This window comes from Manis pentadactyla, chromosome 6, assembly GCF_030020395.1.
Source record: "Manis pentadactyla isolate mManPen7 chromosome 6, mManPen7.hap1, whole genome shotgun sequence".
NCBI classification, from domain to species: domain Eukaryota; kingdom Metazoa; phylum Chordata; class Mammalia; order Pholidota; family Manidae; genus Manis; species Manis pentadactyla.
The window spans coordinates 84215292-84237525 of NC_080024.1; the positions used below are offsets into that span (position 1 = coordinate 84215292).

General features: G+C 37.6%; 1 pseudogene; it reads right to left on the reverse strand.

Moving 5' to 3' along the window:
• Window positions 1-870: 870 nt before the first annotated feature.
• LOC130684190 (iron-responsive element-binding protein 2-like) lies at window positions 871-18822 on the reverse strand (annotated as a pseudogene).
• Window positions 18823-22234: the final 3412 nt, after the last annotated feature.

Genomic DNA, 22234 nt, shown 5'->3' on the forward strand with positions numbered 1-22234 from the left:
TGGGACATTTTCAAGAATAGATCATATACTAGGCCACAAAAAGAGCCTCAGTAAATTCAAACAGACAGACATTATACCAACCAGCTTCTCAGACCACACAGGTATGAAACTAGAAATAAATTACACAAAGAAAATGAATAAGCCCACAAACACATAGACGCTTCATATCATGCTCCTAAATAATCAATGGATCAATGGCCAAATAAAAACAGGTCAAGCAATATGGAGAGACAAATGACAACAATAATTCAACATCGCAAAAATCTGTGGGATGCAGCAAAGGCTGTGCTAAGAGGGAAGTATACTGCAATACAGACACACCTCAGAAAAGAAGAATAATCCCACATGAAGAGTCTAAACTCACAATTAACAAAACTAGAAAAAGAAGAACAAATGAGACCCAAAGTCAGTAGAAGGAGGGACATAATAAAGATTAGAGCAAAAATAAATAAAATCGAGAAGAATAAAACAATAGAAGTAATCAATGAAAGCAGGAGCTGGTTCTTCAAGAAAATAAAACAGAACAGATAAACCCCTAGCCATATTTATCAAGGAAAAAAGGGAGCCTACACACACAAACAGAATCAGAAATGAGGAAGGAAAAATCACTGTGGATACCACAGAAATAGAAAGAATTATGAGAGAATACTATGAAAAATGATATGCTAACAAACTGAATAACCTAGAAAAAATGGACAACTTCCTAGAAAAATACAACCCTCCAAGGCTGACCGAGGAAAGAACAGAAAATATGAATAGACCAATTACCAGCAATAAAATTGAATTGGTTATCAAAAAACTACTTAAGTACAAAAGTCCTGGACCAGATGGTTTCACTGCTGAATTTTATCAAACATTTAGTGAAGACCTAATACCCATCCTCCTTAAGGTTTTCCAAAAAGCAGAAGAGAGAATACTCTCAAACTCATTCTACAAGGCCAGTATCACTCTAATACCAAAAACAAGCAAAGACACCACAAGAAAATAAAATTACAGACCACTATCCCTAATGAACATAGATGCAAAAGTACTCCACAAAATATTACCAAACTAAATTCAAAAATACATCAAAAAGATCATCCATCATGAACAAGTAGGATTTATTCCAGGGATGCAAGTATGGTACAACATTCAAAAATCCATCAACATCATCCACCATATCAACAAAAAGAAGGACAAAAAACACATGATAATCTCCATAGATGCTGAAAAAGCATTTGACAAAATTCAACATCCATTCATGATAAAAACTCTCAACAAAATGGGTGTAGAGGGCAAGTAACTCAACACAATAAAGGCCACATATGAAAAACTCACAGCAAACATCATACTTAACATTTAGAAACTGAAAGCTTTTCCTCTGAGATTGGGAACAAGACAAGGATTCCCACTCTCCCCATTTTTATTCAACAAAGTTCTGGAAGTCCTAGACATGGCAATCAGACAACACAAAGCAATAAAAGGCATCCAGATTGGCAAGGAGGAAGTTAAACTGTCACTATTTGCAGATGACATAATATTGTACGTAGAAAACCCTAAAGAATCCACTCCAAAACTATTAGATCTAATATCTGAATTCAGCAAAGTTGCAGGATACAAAATTAATACACAGAAATCTGTTGCATTCCTATACACTAACAATGAACTTAGCAGAAAGAGAAATCAGGACAACATTGCCATTCACAATTGCCTCAAAAAGAATAAAATCCGTAGGAATAAACCTAAGCAAGGAAGTGAAAGACCTGTACTCTGAAAACTACAAGACACTCATGAGAGTAATTAAAGAAGATACCAATAAATGGAAACACATCCCATGCTCATGGGTAAGAAGAATTAATATTGAAAAAATGGCCATGCTGCCTAAAGCAACCTACAGATTCAATGCAATCCCTATCAAAATACCAACAGCATTCTTCAACAAACAAGAGCAAATAGTTCTAAAATTCATATGGAACCACAAAAGACCATGAGTAGCCAAAGCAATCCTGAGAAGGAAGAATAAAGTGGGGGTTGATAACACTCCCTGACTTCAAGCTCTACTACAAAGCCACAGAAATCAAGACAATTTGGTACTGGCACAAGAACAGACCCATAGACCAATGGAACAGACTAGAGAGCCCAGATATAAACCTAAGCATATATGGTCAATTAATATACAATAAAGGAGCCATGGACATACAATGGGGAAATAACGGTCTCTTCAAGAACTGGTGTTGGCAAAACTGGACAGCTACATGTAAGAGAATGAAACTAGATTATTGTCAAACCCCATACACAAAATTGAACTCAAAATATATCAAAGAGCTGAATGTTAAGTCATGAAACCATAAAACTCTTAGAAGAAAACATAGGTAAAAATCTCTTGAATATGAACATGGGCAACTTTTTCCTGAACGCATCTCCTCGGGCAAGGGAAGCAAAATAAAAACTGAACAGATGGGACTACACCATGCTAAAAATCTTCTGTACAGCAAAGGACACTATCATCAGAACAAAAAGGCATCCTACAGTATGGGAAAAAATATTTGTAAATGAAATACCCCACAAGGGCTTAACATCCAAAATACATAAAGACCTCACACGCCTCAACACCCAAAAACCAAATAACCTTATTAAAAAATGGGTGGAGGATATTAACAGATACTTCTCCAAAGAATAAATTCAGATGGCCAACAGGCACATGAAAAGATGCACCACATCACTAATTATCAGGGAAATGAAAATTAAAACCACAATGAGATATCGCCTCACACCAGTTAGGATGGCCAACACAGAAAAGACTAGGAACAACAAATGCTGGCGAGGATGCAAAGAAAGGGGGAACCTCCTACACTGCTGGTGGGAATGTTCAACCACTGTGGAAAGCAATATGGAAGTTCCTCAAAAAAATGAAAATAGGAATACCATTGGACCCAGTAATTCCACCTCAGGGAAATTACCCTTAGAAGACAACTTCTCAGATTCAGAAAGACATAAGCACCCCTATGTTTACTGCAGCACTATTTATGATAGCTAAGATATGGAAGCAACCTACGTGTCCATCAGTAGATGAATGGATAAAGAAGATGTGGTACATATACACAATAGAATACTATTCAGCCATTAGAAAGATGTAAATCCTACCATTTGCAACATCATGGCTGGAGCTAGAGAGTATTATGCTCAAGTGAAATAAGTCAGGAAGAGAAAGACAAATACCAAATTATTTCCCTCATTTGTGGAGTATAACAAAGCAAAAACTGAATGAACAAAACAGCAGCAGACTCACAGACTCCAAGAAGGGACTAGTGGTACTAAAGGGGAGGGGTTGGGGAGATTTGGTGGGAAGTGATGAGGAATGGGATTGAAGGGCATTATGATTGGCACACATGGTGTGTGTGGGGGGGGTCACGGGGAAGAGTGTAGCTCAAAGACAAATAGGGACTCTGTGGCATCTTACTACACTGATGGACAGTGACTGCAATGGGGTATGGCGGGGTACTTGATAATAAGGGTGAATGTAATAACCACATTGTTTTTCTTGTGAAACCTTCATAACAGTGTATATCAATGATACCTTAATTTAAAAAACGTCTCAGGAAAAAGGGAACCTATACCTGTAATTAATATTCACAATATTTGTACTATCTCAGAAAGATGAGAGAATCAGCATGTCCATCTTAAGGGTGAAGACTAAAAACTCAAAAAGAACAAAGTTCCTAAGATATGAGAGTGGTGAGGGTTGGTTTTGCCCAGCCTTTTTACAACTACAAATTGTGAGTATGAAATGTCAGAAACTACAAGTCCTATGACTTCTCTCTCCAGTGGACCCCTATTTGCTCTCCAATAAAGAGTCTCAGGAGAAATGTCTTGGGGCAGATGACCTGTCACCATCTTCACCTGTTCTAGGAATAAAAAGGAAAACGTAGCCTACTATCTCTGAGTCTGTTAACCCCTGATGGAGCAAATCAGACAAAAGGGGTTAAGTAAACTACCACTGTACACAAGTAATTTTTATTATCAAGCAGGACAGAATCTTCTTTCCTTCTAACATACTGATTTCCTCAAATAACAAAAGAGTGACCTAGATTTAATCAAACACAGAGTATTAAAGTGAAGCTAGATTAGTACAAAATATTATATAAGATCACAAAAAAAACAAAAATATGATATTCAAATAAGTACAAAAAATCCAAATGAGGAAAATAAACTTTCACAGGATGTTACCGCCAAAAGGAAACATTTAAAACTCTTTGAAGTTTAGTAAGATAAAATTTAAGAATTGATATCAGCAAAAACAGTCCTTTGGTGGCCCAGTCCCTTGAATTTCCTGACCCATATTTCTTTCCTGCTGAAACAATCAGTGGGATACCTTCTTTCTGGTACAGCTCAGCAGCCTCAAACACATCTAGCTGTAGAGTCAAACAAACACAAAAATCATTAACACAAATTTTGATATAGTTGGCAACTGCTTAAATACTTTGTATATATACTGACTATCTGTCCTGATGGAAAATGAATTGTTTTGGGAGCTGGTTTTCCAAGAAACTTATTAAAAAGCTTGATATTTGCAAAAGTTCCTCTTGTCATTACAGCATCATTACCTCTTCGGGCTCCGTAAGAGTTGAATTCATGAGGGGTAAGGCTACAGGAAAATTATGTAAGTAATTTAATTTCAGGTGGAAAATAATCACGTACTACTGAATTGTAAAACTTACTCAAAACATTTTTTATTATGGATAATTTCAAGTATGTACAAAAGTAGGGCAAACAGAACAGTGAATCAACAAGCAGGTGCCTCTCATCACATTGTAATAATCAAATCATGGACTCTGTTTCTTCCATAATTATCCCCTATTACATTATTTTGAGGAAAACACATTTTAGTTGTATCTATTTCAGTATGTTCCTCTAAAAGATTTGGACTCATAAAATACTATCCTGATACCAAAAAAAGCCCCCACAGTTTCTTAATATCAGAGAGCCAGTCAATATTCAAATGTCCCTGATTTTCCCCATGATTCATTTGTTGTTGGTTTGTTCAAATCAGGCAGGGTCCAAATATGCTTCATATATTCATTCAGTCAATCTCTTAATCTTCACATCTGCTTTCCCTTCTTGCCCCTCTTGTACTTTTTCTGAAGGAAACAGGTCACTGGTTATAGTTTCCTGCATTTATACTGTGCTAACTGCATTCCCACGGTGTCATTCCCAATCCTCTGTCACTTTATTTCCTGTAAACAAGATGTCAGATCCAATGGCTTGATAATATTTGGGTTTTTAACGTTAATTTGTGTAACAGGCCTCATAGGTCAAACATCCATTGGAGGCACATGATACCCAGTTGTCTCTTTCTGGAATGTTACCAGGGACTATCATCACTGTCCAGATTAAATCTTTCATTAGGGATTACACAACAGTGATACTCATCACTCCTCCTCCAACTTTTAGCTGGAAAACTTCTATAAAGACAAATGTCCTTCATCAATGATTAGGTTATACTGAAATTCATTCCACATGGTAAAGACTGTTTACAAATCTATGACTGTTAAGTAATCAGATGGTTCCCTACCAACTTCCAGAGGTAAGTTGGTCTGATTTTTTCTTTCAGTATTATTATAAACTCAGAGACTAAAATGCATGATTTAATCCATTCCAGTTAGTATTTTTTACTGATGCTCAGCATGTCCCATCTTTAAGCAGTGGCAGGTTCAAATTGGTTCCTGAGACCTTTTTACAGAAGTCCTGTAGTTTCTGGCAGCAATTTCTCACTGGGAAAAATAAAGACATTTTCCAGACCCAAATTTGGAATCAATCATCTCTCCAAGAAACACTGGTTGTTTGTACGGGTTTCCCCTCCTATCTGGAAGAGAATGTTCCAACATAACCATTCATAAACCAAAACAGCATCCAGTGCAGGGCATCTCCTGATTTCTGGAGGGTCACATCCCTCCACTTTTGCCATAGACCTACACTAGCACTTCCCTTTTTGCTAATGGAAAGAAGTCCGAAGAGGATTTTCACTTCCACGAAAAAAGCTGTTACCACACCAATGTAGGTCTTTTGTGAAAACAAAGTGGTGTGACTTGAGCTTCTGGAAAGCTGAGATACCTGTACAGTGCTATGGCATTCAGACACCATAATCTGGGTGTTAACGGGCTGCACTGGTCACCAGGACAAGAAACAGCTAAGCATCTCAACAACAGCTAAGTGTCTGTTCGGCCTTTTATGTAAAGGCAATAAATATTCTAAATTTGTACACTTAAATGTTTTTATAATGGAGGTGGGGTGGGGGATGGTTCATATGTCTATTTAAAAAAATTCTGATTTATGAGAAGTACTGGATTAAATATTCTAAGATCTGAAATTACAATAAATATAAAAACTGTATCTTGGAAAGTGGTGGCTCCTTTTTTTTGAGGGTTGGCAGCAATGTCACAATTACGACCAAGATGGAAATCACAACCAACAAATATCTGGGAAAAAGAAAATTTACCTTATTTCTCAACACTGTATATAAAAGCTAAGTGGGTAACAAACTGATTCATCTTCGTGCAGTTTTACCAAAGGCAGGTGCTATTAGTAATTTCTACCAAAGTACTTTAATTCACAACAAACTACAGTTAACTGGAAAGTAAGTTCAAACACAAAATTCACGACAGCACTGCTGAAACTACAGTAAGAGTTTTCAGGTTTACTACATGACAAACCAAGCCACATGACATGCTCTGTGTATGAGATTTCACTGCAAAGTCTTGTCATTCAAGCAGCACAAACACCAAGGTTGATCGGGCAGCATGTCCCACCTTCAGCAAACCTGTCTGTGGTGTCAGGATGGCTCTGTGACACCAGAGAGCATTACCATGCACAGAGAAATGAAATAATGTGTTTCTAGTTTCAGATTGTTATCTCCTCTATAAACGATCTTTACATTCATTGATTTATGTAAAATTTTAGACTCAAAAAGCAGGAATTCACTGTCTTTCCATTTGACACAGATCAAGCCTAGCTTCATGCACATGCATCTTATAGTCCACAAAAGACACATTTAAATTTCTAACTAGGGGAGGGTGGTTAGGGTAATTTGACAGGTCAAACCATGATGACTTTTCAACAAAGAAAAATTGAAAAGGGAAGTCTTGCTTCCAATCAGTTGTTTATTTTGGCTACCCCTCTATTAGGGGTGCAATTTAAAACAGCCATTTCAGTTTCTAAAAACATAAGCAAAATCAGGTACAACAGGTACTCCAGTTACTGCGTAAGTCACCATGGCAAGCAGACACCTGTGACAGCAGGTACTTCCTGGAGGAACGAACGTGACCAGAAGCCTCTCAATCAGTAAGAAAGGAGACAAAATAAAAGCATCTGAACACCAGGCACACATACCCTCTACTGGCCAAGTATTTAACAGCAGCACTACTCCTCGCAATGCTTCCAGCGGGCGATATATGGTCTGTGGTGACACAGTCTCCCAGATGCAGTAGGACGTGGGCATTTTCAATAGACTGCAGTGAAACTGGCTCTTTGGTCTAAAAGGTAAAAAGTTAAAGGCATTTAACTCTTCATGAGTTTTTTTAGTTATAACAACATTAAAAAGATGAAACAGTGATAAAACAGTACTTAACAAGCTTATCAAAAAATGAAGGACATCTGATAGAAGTAAACTTCAAGTCCCATGGAAACAAGAGTGAATATGGTGCTTCTAAGGAATCCCACTGCTTATTTCCCATCTGTGAATATGGTTTTGGTTGGTGAATTAAAAGAAAGATAAAATGGGAGTCATAAAAAGAGGCTTATATAAATGATCAAGGGAATAAAGTATTTATGTTAAAATGAAAAAAATAGGTCTTACTGATTTAGAAATAAAGCTGACAGCACATTCTATAAAATCATGACATTTTGGATGGAATCAATAAAGATTTGCTCATCAAATTCCAACACACCAGATTTTTAGGAGCACTACCCTGTGAGTTTCAATAGAAACTGAATGTCAAAATTTGTAGACTCCAAAAATCTAAAAAACTTAAAAATATCTACACAAGTTGCTAAAGAGAGATTGTGTGTGGGTATTGCTGTTGATCTTCAGAATATCGTCATGGACAAAAACCGCTACTTCTTTCAATGCACGTCCCACATCACAGTGTGATATTTTCAAACTACACTTATAACCCTTGCCACCTGCACCACCACCCCAGCAGTCCAGCCATCATCGCCTTTCCCTCTGGATTCTGCTGTCACTGGTCTTCCTGCTTCTACCCAACCTTCACCCCAAAGAAAGTCTCAATACAAAGAGCAACCCTTTTGAGTATGACACTCCTCTGTTCGAAACCTTCCCATGGCTCCCACTCCCCGTGTCACTTCACTCAGAGTACAAGACTACATTTTAACATTGGTCTAAAGTTCCCTATGTACTGGGACCTCCATTTCTGACATCGTTTCCTACCACTATCCTTATTTCCCATGCTCTAGCCACACTGCCCTCCTTGAGGCCTTTACCCTGATTTCTCCACCGGGCAGCCCTCTTCTTTGTCCAGATATATGGCTAACTTATTCACATCTTTCAAAGTTTTGCTCAAATGTCATATTTTCAACCACTCTATATAAAATTACAATCTACTCCCCAAATTTTGCACAATTGGTTCTTTTTACCCTGATCATATATATTTTTTCATTACCACTTACCACTTTTTAGCATAATATGTAATCTACCTAGTTATTCTGCTAATGGTTCACTGCCTTCCTCTCCCCATGAGAATGTTGGGTTTTGTTAACTGATGAAATCCGCATACCTAGAAGAGTGCCTGGCACACAGCAGAGATTCAGTAAATATTTGTTAAGTGAATAAACACTTTTTGTGCCCTCATATATATATTTTCCATTATTAAAAAAAAGTGTGACTATATGTATTTACTTGTAGGTGTAAAAGACATCCCTGGGACGATGCTTAAAAAACTGACAAGCACTGGTTGCCTCTGAGGAGGTGAAGCAGGAGGCCAGGCATGGGTGAGACAGACTCATTGCACCATCTTTCTTTCGAAATCTGAACCATCTGAGTGGGCTAACAGAGCAGTTTATATGAAGTGTGCCCATATTCAAGATGCCAAATGTAAATGCTTGCTACATATTTCTAATAGGTAAAAAAATAAATCAATTCTGTTACTCTAAGCTATTCTCTCAGATACTAGAGATTTCCAGATACAAAATGACTATCACTCATTAAAACATATGTGTTCAAAATAATGTAATCTAAAATTTTATTCTATTCAGAAAGCAGGATGTGTGAAATAAAGAAAACATCGACACTTCACTGAACTGCTGAAGAAATGAGACTCTTACCTCTATTTCCTCTTTTCATGTTTTAAACATGGACAATATAACATGCTCTTCCTCTATCTGATGAACTTCTTCTCGAGGAGGCCAAATATTATGTAGGTAAATGTTCTTGCCAGTAGTGTCAGTACCTGTTTAAAATATTTTAGTATGAGATTCAAGACATTCACATCGCCAAAGGAATTATCATACAAACTAAGTAAATTACTCAACAGCAGACTGATTTAGGCATAAGCAGCTGAAGGAAGCAACTATGCCCATTTTACTTTCTTCATATAAACACAGAAATGAATGACGATGCATTACACCAAGAGGTCCTGAAATGATCAAAGAATGGCTGATCTAAGAAACATTTCAAAAATACAACAGCCTCTGGGAAAAAAGTGTGCGCAGGGACATATGTATGCAGATAAAGGAAGAGATACCTAAAGGCTCGGTCTGGAAATCTATATTCACTGTACCTGCTATGGCATAAGCCACCCAAGGGTGGAGAGGCAAGATAGTTGGCATGGACACAATCACAAAGACGACCTTCAAAATTTTTGTTTCCAGATAAAACTCCACAGGTAACCAAATCACCCTGAAGAAAAACACACACAAACAATATATATTCTAGAGATGGTACAAATTTGGATAATTATATATACATAAACAATCTCAAATATTGTACTTCTGAGGACAAGATAACCAAAACATATTCTACCAATTATTACAGAACTATCAAAACTGTAAATAAACTAATTCCTGGTGTTATTCTTTGAGAATCATTTTAAGATTGACAGGTTACTATTCCCACAGAATATATATAGGTCTACAGAAATACAAATGTCAATATACATTTTCTGTAATTTATTAATAAAACAGAGTTCGTTATCTTATTGAGTGACACATTTTACCTGTTTGACTGCATTTAAAATGGCTTCTGATAAGGGTGCTGTGTTTCCCACACATGCTGAACATCCATAGCCAACTATTTCAAATCTGCATTTCAAAACAGAAATATGACTGGACAGAACGTCACAGCATTTGTGAAGACACGACAAGCCTTATCTCTTATTTCCACCTTTGTAATAAGATCACTGAAGAGAATATTCATGACAGATGGATCAACCTTCATCGGCATGTCTACTCCGGTTTCTGAGCAACCAAGCCTGACTCTCCCTCTCGGGCATGCAGCCTGCACTGGATGCCAACCATTGAAGTCCTGATGCTTAGGACAAGCCCTAGTCAGGATTGGTAACTAACTCTGCAGAGAGCCAATCACACTACACAAGAAAACTCCTCAGCTACTACTTGCTAGGAACATAACATGAGCACTCAAAAAACTGATGCTGTACTTCTGCCTGAGGGTTTAAACTACGAAGCCTCAAGACAGCCTGGCTTTAACAAGCTGACCAAAGCTCACCAAAGAGGCGCTGGAGTTGGGTCCTCTGACAGGAACAAATCTTCCCATTCTTAACCAAAAAAAGTCCCTGACAAAAATCCCAAGATGATATAACTAAAAAACTGTAGGTAAAATCCTCAAAATTACCTCCAGCTGCCCTTCTAAAAGCAAAAAGAAAATCTAAAATGTATCTCTCTTGCAAAGGAATTGACTACTTATGTAGGGTATGTTCCAAAATAGACACTGAATATAGCTAGCCACAATTTATTTTTCTGATTATGTAAGAAATGTAAACGTATTTTCCCCACAGTTCAGGGACAACTTCACCTGTGCTTGTTTAATAGACCCCAGCACATCACAAGCCCCAATCAAGACAATTTACTCAGTTAATAAAACAACCTGTAAGAGTTCACTCTTCCTGTCTTCCCAACTCATGGAAATTACACTCTACATGGTACCATGGCATATATGGCCGGCCACTGCTACTTGGTTTTACTTGTCCATTTTGTCTTTCCATCCTTAAACTCGAATCCACATTTCCTACTTCTGCAGCCAGCACACTGCTGCTGTGTTCACTGACTATAACCAATCTTACCTGTGAGTGACAGGGCCTCAAAGATGTGTGACAATGGCGAGGTAACAAGTAAGCTAGAGCACAATTTTTCTAACTTCTTGACTATGAAGGGTTCTAGGAAGCAGCTTCCATCACTGCTGAGTACCAATGTCAGTGTAAAGAGGTGTAACTATCACTTACTTACCCGAGTTTACTAAGGAATGCAATACTCCACTGGAACTGAGGTAATGTGTAACCATCCCACTGCCTGGAGATAAACTCATTCTGATGTAAGGTTTAACATGCAGACCAGCTTGAACAGCTTTTTTAGCCAAAAGACCTGCACAGTGAACAATGATTCATTACGGTGATGTCTCTCCCTCCTTCCTCACATTAAAGGGGGAAGCGAGAAAGTATTTATTTAACAAGCCAATCTCCATCTCTTGTCAGGGTAAAAGTCCACACTCGTGAATTTACTGTCATTATTTTGTCCACTCTATGCTCTTGATTTTTTTCATTTGAAACAAACCACCAGTTGCAGCAGATACACTAGCTTTACATTGTAAATTGTTCACGTGCAGCCTGATGTGGCATGCGCATAAATGGACCAAAGGACGATATGTAGTAATATAATGCACACAGTAACCAATGCATAGTGAGCCTTTTAAAATTCCAGTCATAATAAATAATAATTCAGCATGTATTACACATGACTTTTAACAATGAGTGGTTCTATGTGCATACAACTGATTTCATTTACAATCCTTACCAATCATCTTTTACTCTCAATGGACTATGGCACACTACTATGGAAACTTCACATAGATTATCAAGGGATTCGATCATTATACTTCTAAATTACCAGAAGCAGCAGATACAACCTAAAACTAATAGACATGCAAGTTATGATTTTTTAAAAATTTACCTCCCATGTAATAAAAACAAAATTAGTAACATAAATCAAACCTAGTCTCCTTGAGACCTAATGTTGAAGACCTAAAAATCTCATGAAGTTTCTCAGACACAGACACTGATACTCACGTGTGATATAGAAAAACCACATAACAGAAAAGAAAAAACTAATTTAGGAAAAGACTATGTATGGCCATAAAACACAACCTACCTGCAGAGAGCATGACAGATGGATTGCAGTTATTGATGCAACTGGTAACTGCAGCGACGACGACAGACTCATGGGACAGCTGATAGACACCTATTCATAGCAAATAGTGAAGGCATCATTCTGCTTTTCGGCAGCAATTTGGAAGCCTTTAAATCCAACCTATGTAAATTTGCACATAAATATAAACTATGCATTCTGGATACAAATAGGAAAAAAGACTGGCAGAAAATACAGCAGATCCTTGACATATGATGATTTGACACTGGAAGTTCTGATTATTTGTGAGTGTTGCTAAAGATTCATGACCTTTAGTAGTTAAGATTCAGCTAAAATATGAATTTGAGTAGTCACAATAAGAATTACTAGGTACAGCCAACTACCCAGAATGCAGGTATACCTTGGCTTTCTTGTTCTCTGCTCACTGCTGTTCAGGTAATACTCAAGAGATGTACAAATTTTCTTTGTTAACAATGGCCCTGAAGATCTGCTTCAAAATGAGCCTGTGAACCTATGTGTATAAAATAGATGAAGCAAGACTGCCAATGAGTTGTTAATTGTTGAAGTGAAGTACATGGGAATTCAACACACCATTTTGTTCCTGTCTAAGTCTGACATTTTCTCTCTCTCTCTCTCTCTCTCTCTCTCTCTCTCTCTCTCTCTCTCTCTCTCTCTCTCTCTCTCACACACACACACACACACACACAGAGAAATTTTAAGAAAGGAAGGCTCTGAAAGCCAGCTACTAGTTCTCAGAATAGAGAAAGTGGCAAGATTGAAGCCATGATTCTCAGAAATTCTGTATAAACCCCCAAGTCAAAGAGGTCACTTGTTACCAGATTTTGAGAATAATTAGTTACACAGTAGTGTTTTTCTCCTATTCTGGGAAGTCACAAAAGTCTAGAACAGTGCTATTCAACAGAATTTTTCTGTGATGATGTGAATATTTAGTATCTATGCTGTCCAACACAAAAGTGTTAACCACAAGTAACTATCCAGCACCTGAAATGAGGCCACTGTGACTAAGAAACCCAAATTTTAATTAATTTAAATTTTAACTTAAAGAGAGACAGTCAACCTCTGCTCCTCACAGTGGACCTGGGTAAACGACTGATCTATACTTTGGTCAGAAGGAAAAATGGGGCTGATGTTGTGTGCTGTAACAAAAAAACACAGCCGATTGACTTTATGGGTCACCTGGCTAGTTCTATATTACTTATTCAACACAAAGTGCACTGACAAGGATATCAATAGAGTGATCTACCTTTTCATTTAAGCAAGCTTGGAAATCACTTTTCATTTCTGTCACAGCAACTCTATCCTGAGGTCTTTTTGGACCACTGACAGATGGAACTATTGAATTCAGATTAATCTGGATCACCTAGATCATGGAGAAAAGGGAAAGGATTTAGAACTTTAAGTAAAGATTCTAACTTAAGGACCAATTTCTGAAGCACACTGAGTTACGTATTCATTCTGGCATTCAACCCCAGAAATACAGATTTTTTTAACAACCCCATTTATGAAACATGACAAAAACTGCTAGAAGACTAGCAGAACAATGCACACACTGTCCAACATCAATTGAATAGTCTGTAAAAAATTTTCTGTTCCCCAAATGTTTTTTTTTCCCAGGAAGATGATAAACACTGTCTTCACAGATGTCTCTTGTACAGTGGATGCCTGTGGTGACTATCAACTTTGGCCTCTGAGCTCTAAATTCTCCCTTCTTTGCCTGTTCTGTGACAGTGGAGTTGGGCTCGTGAGCATTTACCCTTTCACGGCCAGTCGGTAGATGGTGCTGGAGGGACACAACAGAGAAAGTGTTTTTCATTTGCTGGTTCCCCAGTGTCTAGCTGGCCAGGCAGGCTCCTGCAGGTCACACTTTTATTCCTTGGTTCAAAAAATTATTTTTTTAAAAGCCCCACCTTCCACCTAAGTTTCTATTAATTTCTCTGGTATTTCTATCACTTCCTGTCATCCACTTATCCAGCGTATGTGCAAATTAAGTTTCCCTTCATTGAGACCTTCATGATTCCTCTACAACCCCGCTTGTTCTGAATGACCTTGACCACAAACCTGCTTTTCTTATGCCTTCATTTCTTGGTTCCAGGTGATCGTAGTCTTTGTGTTTAAAAGTGGGATTCATGAGTTTCTCTTGAAATCAATTTCTTGATGGGTTATAGCTTTATTTCTTAATATGGTCAGGTTTTTAATAAGCAAATGTATTCCATTTTATTTTACCACTACCACGTTTCTACTTACTTTTTCTTACTCTTTCCTACATTCTTTCTTCCCTTCTTTGTTTTTTAATGTGGACAAAGCACTAGAGTCAATAAACAGTGGTGAAGTGGACCAGAAAATCCTCACAGAAGTTAGAAGACCCGACCAAAGCAAATTTACACCAATTCAATCCCTACGGGTGCTATACTAGCCTTCAATATGCCAGTAATGTATTCACCTATTTGCCTAACATGTTTCCTGAATATCTACTGTGTGCCAGTCAGTGTTCTAGGAGCTGAAGATGCAATGCAAAAAATAAAAATAAATAAAAATAAATAGTGCAGACACAAGTTCCTGTCCTAATGGAGCCTATGTGTACCTTCCATTTGGAAAGACAGACAAACCAGTACACAAATTAAAATTTCAAGGAGGGATACATGCTATCAAGAACAATACAGCTGGGTGAGAAAATGGATTCCCACCCCCCACAAAAAATATAGCTAACAGTTAACCACACCTATGATAACATCCTGTTGTTTATTTAGATCCTTGACACACTACTAGAAAATGAATGTTATTAAAATTAAGACTCCTGAAAGTGAATACTACCTACTTCAATATAAACACAAATCCTCAACAGATTACAAACATTTGCTTAGATTGTAAAATATATTTAACATTTAAGACTGCATAACTGGATATCCCTTTCATAATTGTGGATTTTCACAAAATATAGACATTAACCAGATGCAGACATCATCAAAACTGGTATTTTGGGAGGATATTATAGTGATCATGAAGTAGAAAAAAATTAGAGTGCTAAATTAAGAGTCAATTTTGTACTTAAAATACTAAAAATTTAGACCCCATAAAAAGTTGAAAAATTCACTGTAATAGAAATCTATGTAAAATTAATTAATAAAATGAGACTCACATACCCATTAGCTTGTTAAATAGTAATAATGGCTAAAATTTATTGAGCACTTACTATGTGCCTGAGGCTGTTCTAATGAATTTGTGTTTGATCTTTAAAGAATCCTGAGTTAGATAGGATCTTCCTATCTTAGAGATGGGGAAACTGAGGCAGAAAGGCTAAATAAAGTGCCCAAGGTTACAAAACTAATAAATTTTAGGGCTGGGATTCAAATCCAGGTGGTTAGGCTCCAGAATTTACACTCTTCACTACTACTTGGGTTATTCTGTATATACTTGGGAGTACTCAGGCGTTCCTGAATTATTCTGGTTATTGCTAAACAATTTCACAGCTTTAAGATATGCTTCCATTGACTTGAGTTTGTCTTTGTCAAAACCTAAAAAGAAGATTAATAACAAAAATCAAGTAAGGAATTGTGAAATCTTTGGGGGTAGGGTTCTGCGTTCCAATGATGAGCAAGAAACAAATATTCCAGATTACATAATACTCAGAATAGATTTCTTTCCAAATTAATATTTGATATTATTCTCAAGAGTAAAGTATACCCTTCATGAAAACGCTACTTGCTAAAAACACCTACCAGCCCTTACTTAAAAGTTAATCACTGATGATAAATACTGAGCAACTTCTATAAGACTCGCAAAAAATATTATTTGCAAAAGAAAAACCAGTAATAAAACCGAACATAATAAATTACTATCCACCATGAAGGAAGAAATCCATCACTTTCCGTAAACAATAAACAATATTAATAGTTAAAATGAAAGAATAAAGTGAAAGTTAAGAACAGTTTTACAGAGAAAAAGCAGAAATTAAAGAATTTAGATGTTGATATTAAAAGTTTCCAATTGAACATTGGGGTGGTTGTCTGTAAGCCTGATGAGAAGTAAAGTGACTTATGCAGATGGTCTTTCCGCAGGATTGTCACAGAACACATCCTCCAAGTTATAAGTTCTTCTCAAAATGTAACAGTAACATTCCTCCAGCAAGGGGTGGGGTCTGTGTTCCCCCTGCACCAAAGCAGTGTGATTTCCAGAAGGCTGGCTGTCTCTGTGTCCTCAGACCACTGGATTCCTAAAGCCACCACATGAGAAAGCCCAGACCCATGTAGAAGCCACCCATCAAAATCCAGCTTGGAGAAATCTCAGCATTTTATGAGGACTATTCCCTCTCCAAGAATCCAAATGAATTGTTATTCATTTTGCCATGTGACTTATAATAATCTTCTCCCAAAATGAAAAATACTAGAATATATTCCCCAAATATATGTATGATTAGAGATTAGGAGTTCAGCAATGATCTTTTTAAAAGAGGAAGAGGGGCAATTTAAAAACAAAACAAAACAAAATGAAAAAAACAGGCAATAGGCTGATAGACACTGAGAAGTCACTGGTGGTTACCATGGGGGAGGAATTGGGGTTGGTGGGTGAAACAGAGAGTCACAAAATCTCAATCATAATATAAATTAGTCACAGACATGAAAGTACAGCATATAGTCAACAGTTCTGGGGTGAGCATTTAATGATGTATGTAAGTGTTGAATCACTGTGTTGTATACCTGAAACCAATATAAGATTGTATAGCAACTATGCTTCAATAAAAAAACAAAATTGTTTTTACTTAAAAAAAAGAGGAAGTGGATCAAAATAAGAAAAGAGATCCTGCTTTTTAAAAACAAGGGGCCTTATGTAGTATCAACACATTGTGGGTTTTCAGGTACTTCTTATAATACATAAACTACTCAACATAAGAGTGGTAAAAACTCCTAGCTCACCAGGCTACAGAAGATTTGGAACTTGTAACCCTGTGCTGCTTTTCACCAAATCACGTGCTTCTTACTGTCAGAGCACTGGGTCCCAAACTCTGTCTGGTGACCACCTATTCCTGCTAAAAGAACAGATGAGAATATTCTCAAGCTTGACTCCCATTAAACTGCAACCTCTGATCCCTAAGCAGAATGGAGGTCTCCATAATTATGGGGAAAAACAAAGCTGAAGGTAGGCAGCATAGATAATCCCTTTACGTTGCCGTAAATGGGCCCCAGGGAACCAGGAACAGACCAGAATCTGGGAAGTTTAATATGCATTTTATGCATTCTTTTAAAATAAGACAATTTCATGAATAACTAAATAACATGTACAAGAATAGTGACTTACTATAGAATATTTCAGAGACACACACTGGAAATGTAACAAGTTTATCCTAAATGATCTTGCTTCTTACCTGTATGTTCTAAATGTTTTAAAGTCACACTGTCAACAGGGAAAAAGCTGAGGATAGCACCATATTCTGGACACATATTTGCTATTGTAGTTTGATCCACTATAGATAATTGTGAAACTCCACTTCCAAAAATCTCAAAAAACTTTCCAGCCACTTCTACTTGCCTGAGGTGCTAATAAAGGGACACACATAAATACACAAAATCAGCAATAAGATAAGCATGGTTTCTTTGAAAACTACAAAATCTAATTTTTAACTCTTACTAGTGACGGTGAAGGAAAGAGGTCCACTTGTTCTTATGAAACAGGAACTCCTTCCGGTTTTGCAGGTGTTTTAAGATAAACTGTCAATAGAAGAGTGGTCCCATGTCACTGTTAGGACAGAAAAGGGCCTGAAAACTCAAAATGACTAAGATTTACATTTTAATGTCTCTGAAATAGGGGTATACCTTAGACTCAATGGTGAGTCTGTTAGCTGGCAGTCTTTCTTAGCAGTATTTTAAATAAGGTTGTGTCTATCCATTAATGGCGTCGTAAATTGGATGAAATAGTAATATACAGATGAACTGTATTTAAATAAAAAATTACATTTTGGCTATAAAAATTCTTCAAATTCCAACTGTAGCATCACTAATTTCTACAGCACATTAAATTTTACACCACAAATATTTACAGCATCATTAATTATAGGTAAATTCCATTTTGATAACATTTAAGATGTGGCTTCAAAATTCCTTCTAAAATCATTTTTCTTAGTTTTTACTAAGAACCAAACAGCTTTCACCTGTTCTAAATTATGAAATGGTCTTGGATTCTTACAGTGAAGCAACTAGGGAGGGGACTAAGAATGAAACAGCCTTCAACCTGGGAACAATACTAAGTCCAAACATCTCAGAGGTGGTAGGGGTCACTTAATCCAAACTGCTTAAGATATAGAAACTCAAGCCTAGGAGAAAGATGTTTGTTTAAATTCATGAAGATGAGAGCAATACAGATTAGATATACCAAACCAACTGCTACTTTCACCAAATTAATGAGGTGCCACAATATACACTGTGAAAACCAAGATAAAATCATTCCTATGAAGACCATGAATAGAACTTCAAAGAAGAAAAAGAATTCAATAAATGTAAACGTATGTAACTGATTGAAATTTTCTATGAACTAAAACATCAAGAATAGATAATAATATTGCTAAGAAAAAATACAGCCAGAGGGCTCTAAAGGCAAGATTAATTCTCAGTATGTCTTAAAGAAAGAATTGATTCCTCTAAAAATATAATGGCATATTCCTTTTCCTCTGGGATAACACTACAATTCTCAATTTAACTTTGTGATCTTTTGGTACCATACATGGAATCAATCATTTTTCCTAAGATGTCAAAATCTTTTTTAGAGGTGGAGCCAAGATGGCGGCGTGAGTAGAGGAGCAGAAATCTCCTCCCAAAACCACATATATGCTTGAAAATACAACAAAGACAACTCTTCCTGAAAGAGAGACCAGAAGACACAGGAAAACAACCAGACTACATCCACACCTGCGAGAACCCAGCACCTCATGAAGGGGGTAAGATACAAGCTGCAGTCAAGTGGGACCTGAGCGCCCCTCACACCAGCTCCCCAGCGGGAGGAGAGGAGTCAGAGAGGGAGGGAGAAGGAGCCCAGGACTGCTAATCAGCCAGCCCTTGCCATCCGCACTGGACTGCAGACAGTGCATGCGTGGGGTGCTGGATACTAGGGAAAAAGGACAGTAAGATGTGTGAGTAGGTCCCGGCAGCCAGTGCCCCAGGGAAAAAGAAAAGCGAGTGCTTTTTGGAAGTGTTAAAGGGACAGGGACCACACAGCCAGACGGAAGCGTCCTGGGACACTTAGTCCAGCAGCAGGGAACTCCGGGCACCCTATACCCCTGTATAGCAGGGCAGGTCAGACAGAGGGCCCTCACAGAGATAAACAGCCTCCCTGCCGTTTCCCCTCCAACGCGGCTCCGCCATATCAGAGCAGCTGCCCGAGGCAGGCCATGCCCACAGCAACAGCAGAGATAAACTCCATAGTGGCCGGGCAAGAATCAGAAGCCGCGTCTGCATGCAGCTGCCCAGCACAAGCCACTAGAGGTCACTGTTCTCCCAGGAGAGGAAGGCCACAAACCAACAAGAAGGGAAGTTCTTCCAGCCGTCACTCGTGCCAGCTCTGCAAACTGTCTCTATCAAAATGAAAAGGTAAAATTTGAGGCAGACAAAGATTACAGAGTCAACACATGAGAAGGAGACAGACCTAACCAGTCTTCCTGAGAAAGAATTCAAAATAAAAATCATAAACATGCTGACAGAGATCCAGAGAAATATACAAGAGCTAAGGGATGAAGTCCAGAGGGAGATTACAGATGTCCGGAAGGAGATTACAGAAGTGAAACAAACTCTGGAAGGATTTATAAGCAGAATGGGTAAGATGCAAGAGGCCATTGATGGAATAGAAAGCAGAGAACAGGAACGCATAGAAGCTGACACAGATAGATAAGGAATCTCCAGGAATGAAACAATATTAAGAGAACTGTGTGACCAACCAAAAGGAACAATATCCGCATTATAGGGGTACCAGAAGAATAAGAGAGGGAAATAGGGATAGAAAGTGTCTTTGTAGAAATAATTGCTGAAAACTTCCCCAAACTGGGGGAGGAAATAATCGAACAGACCATGGAAATACACAGAACTCCCAACAGAAAGGACCCAAGGAGGACAACACCAAAACACATAATAATTAAAATGGCAAAGAACAAGGACAAGGACAGAGTTTTGAAGGCAGCTAGAGAGAAGAAAAAGATCACCTATAAAGGAAAACTCATGAGGCTATCATCAGACTTCTCAACAGAAACCTTACAGGCCAGAAGAGAATGGCATGATATATTTAATGCAATGAAACAGAAGGGCCTTGAACCAAGGATACTGTATCCAGCACGATTATCATTTAAATATGAAGGAGGGATTAAACAATTCCCAGACAGGCAAAAGTTGAGGGAATTTGCCACCCACAAACCAATTCTACAGGGTATTCTAGAGGGACTAGTCTAGACGGGAGCACTCCTAAGACTAAACAGATGTCACCAGAGAAAATAAAATCACAGCAAAGAAAGCAGACCAACAAAATACTAACTAAAGGCAAAAAATAAAATCAACAACCCACTAAAAGCAGTTAAAGGAAACACAAAAGAGCACAGAATAAAACAACCAACATATAAAGAATTGAGGAGGAGGAATAAGAAGGGAGAGAAGAAAGGAATCTCCAGACAGTGTATATAACAGCTCAATAAGCGAGCTAAGTTAGGCAGTAAGATACTAAAGAAGCTAACCTTGAACTTTTGGTAGACACGAATCTAAAGCCTGCAATGGCAATAAGTACAGATCTTTCAATAGTCACCCTAAATGTAAATGGACTGAATGCACCAATCAAAAGACACAGAGTAATAGAATGGATGAAAAAGCAAGACCCATCTATATGCTGCTTACAAGAAACTCACCTCAAACCCAAAGACATGCACAGACTAAAAGTCAAGGGATGGAAAAAGATATTTCATGTAAACAATAGGGAGAAGAAAGCAGGGGTTGCAGTACTAGTATCAGACAAAATAGACTTCAAAACAAAGAAAGTAACAAGAGATAAAGAAGTACATTACGTAATGATAAAGGGCTCAGTCCAACAAGAGGATATAACCATTCTAAATATATATACACCCAACACAGGAGCACCAGCATATGTGAAACAAATACTAACAGAACTAAAGAGGGAAATAGAATGCAATGCATTCATTTTAGGAGACTTCAGCATGCCATTCACCCCATAGGATAGATCCACTGGACAGAAAATAAGTAAGGACACGGAGGCACTGAACAACACACTAGAACAGATGGACCTAATAGACATCTATAGAACTATACATCCAAAAGAAACAGGATACACATTCTTCTCAACTGCACATGGAACATTCTCCAGAAGAGACCACATAGTAGGTCACAAAAAGAGCCTCAGAAAATTCCAAATGATTGAAATTCTACCAACCAACTTTTCAGACCACAAAGGTATAAAACTAGAAATAAATTCTACAAAGAAACCAAAAAGGCTCACAAACACATGGAGGCCTAACAACATGTAACTAAATAATCAATGGTTCAACGAACAAATTAAAATAGACATCAAGGAATATATGGAAACAAACGACAACAACACAAAGCCCCAGCTTCTGTGGGACACAGTGAAAAGCAGTCTTAAGAGGAAAGTATACAGCAATCCAGGCACACTTAAATAAGGAAGAACAATCCGAAATAAATAGTCTAAAATCAGAATGATCGAAACTGGAAAAAGAAGAATAAATGAGGCCTACAGTCAGCAGAAGGAGGGACATAATAAAGATCAGAGAAGAAATAAACAAAATTGAGAAGAATAAAACAATAGAAAAAGTCAGCGAAACCAAGAGCTGGTTCTTTGAGAAAATAACCAA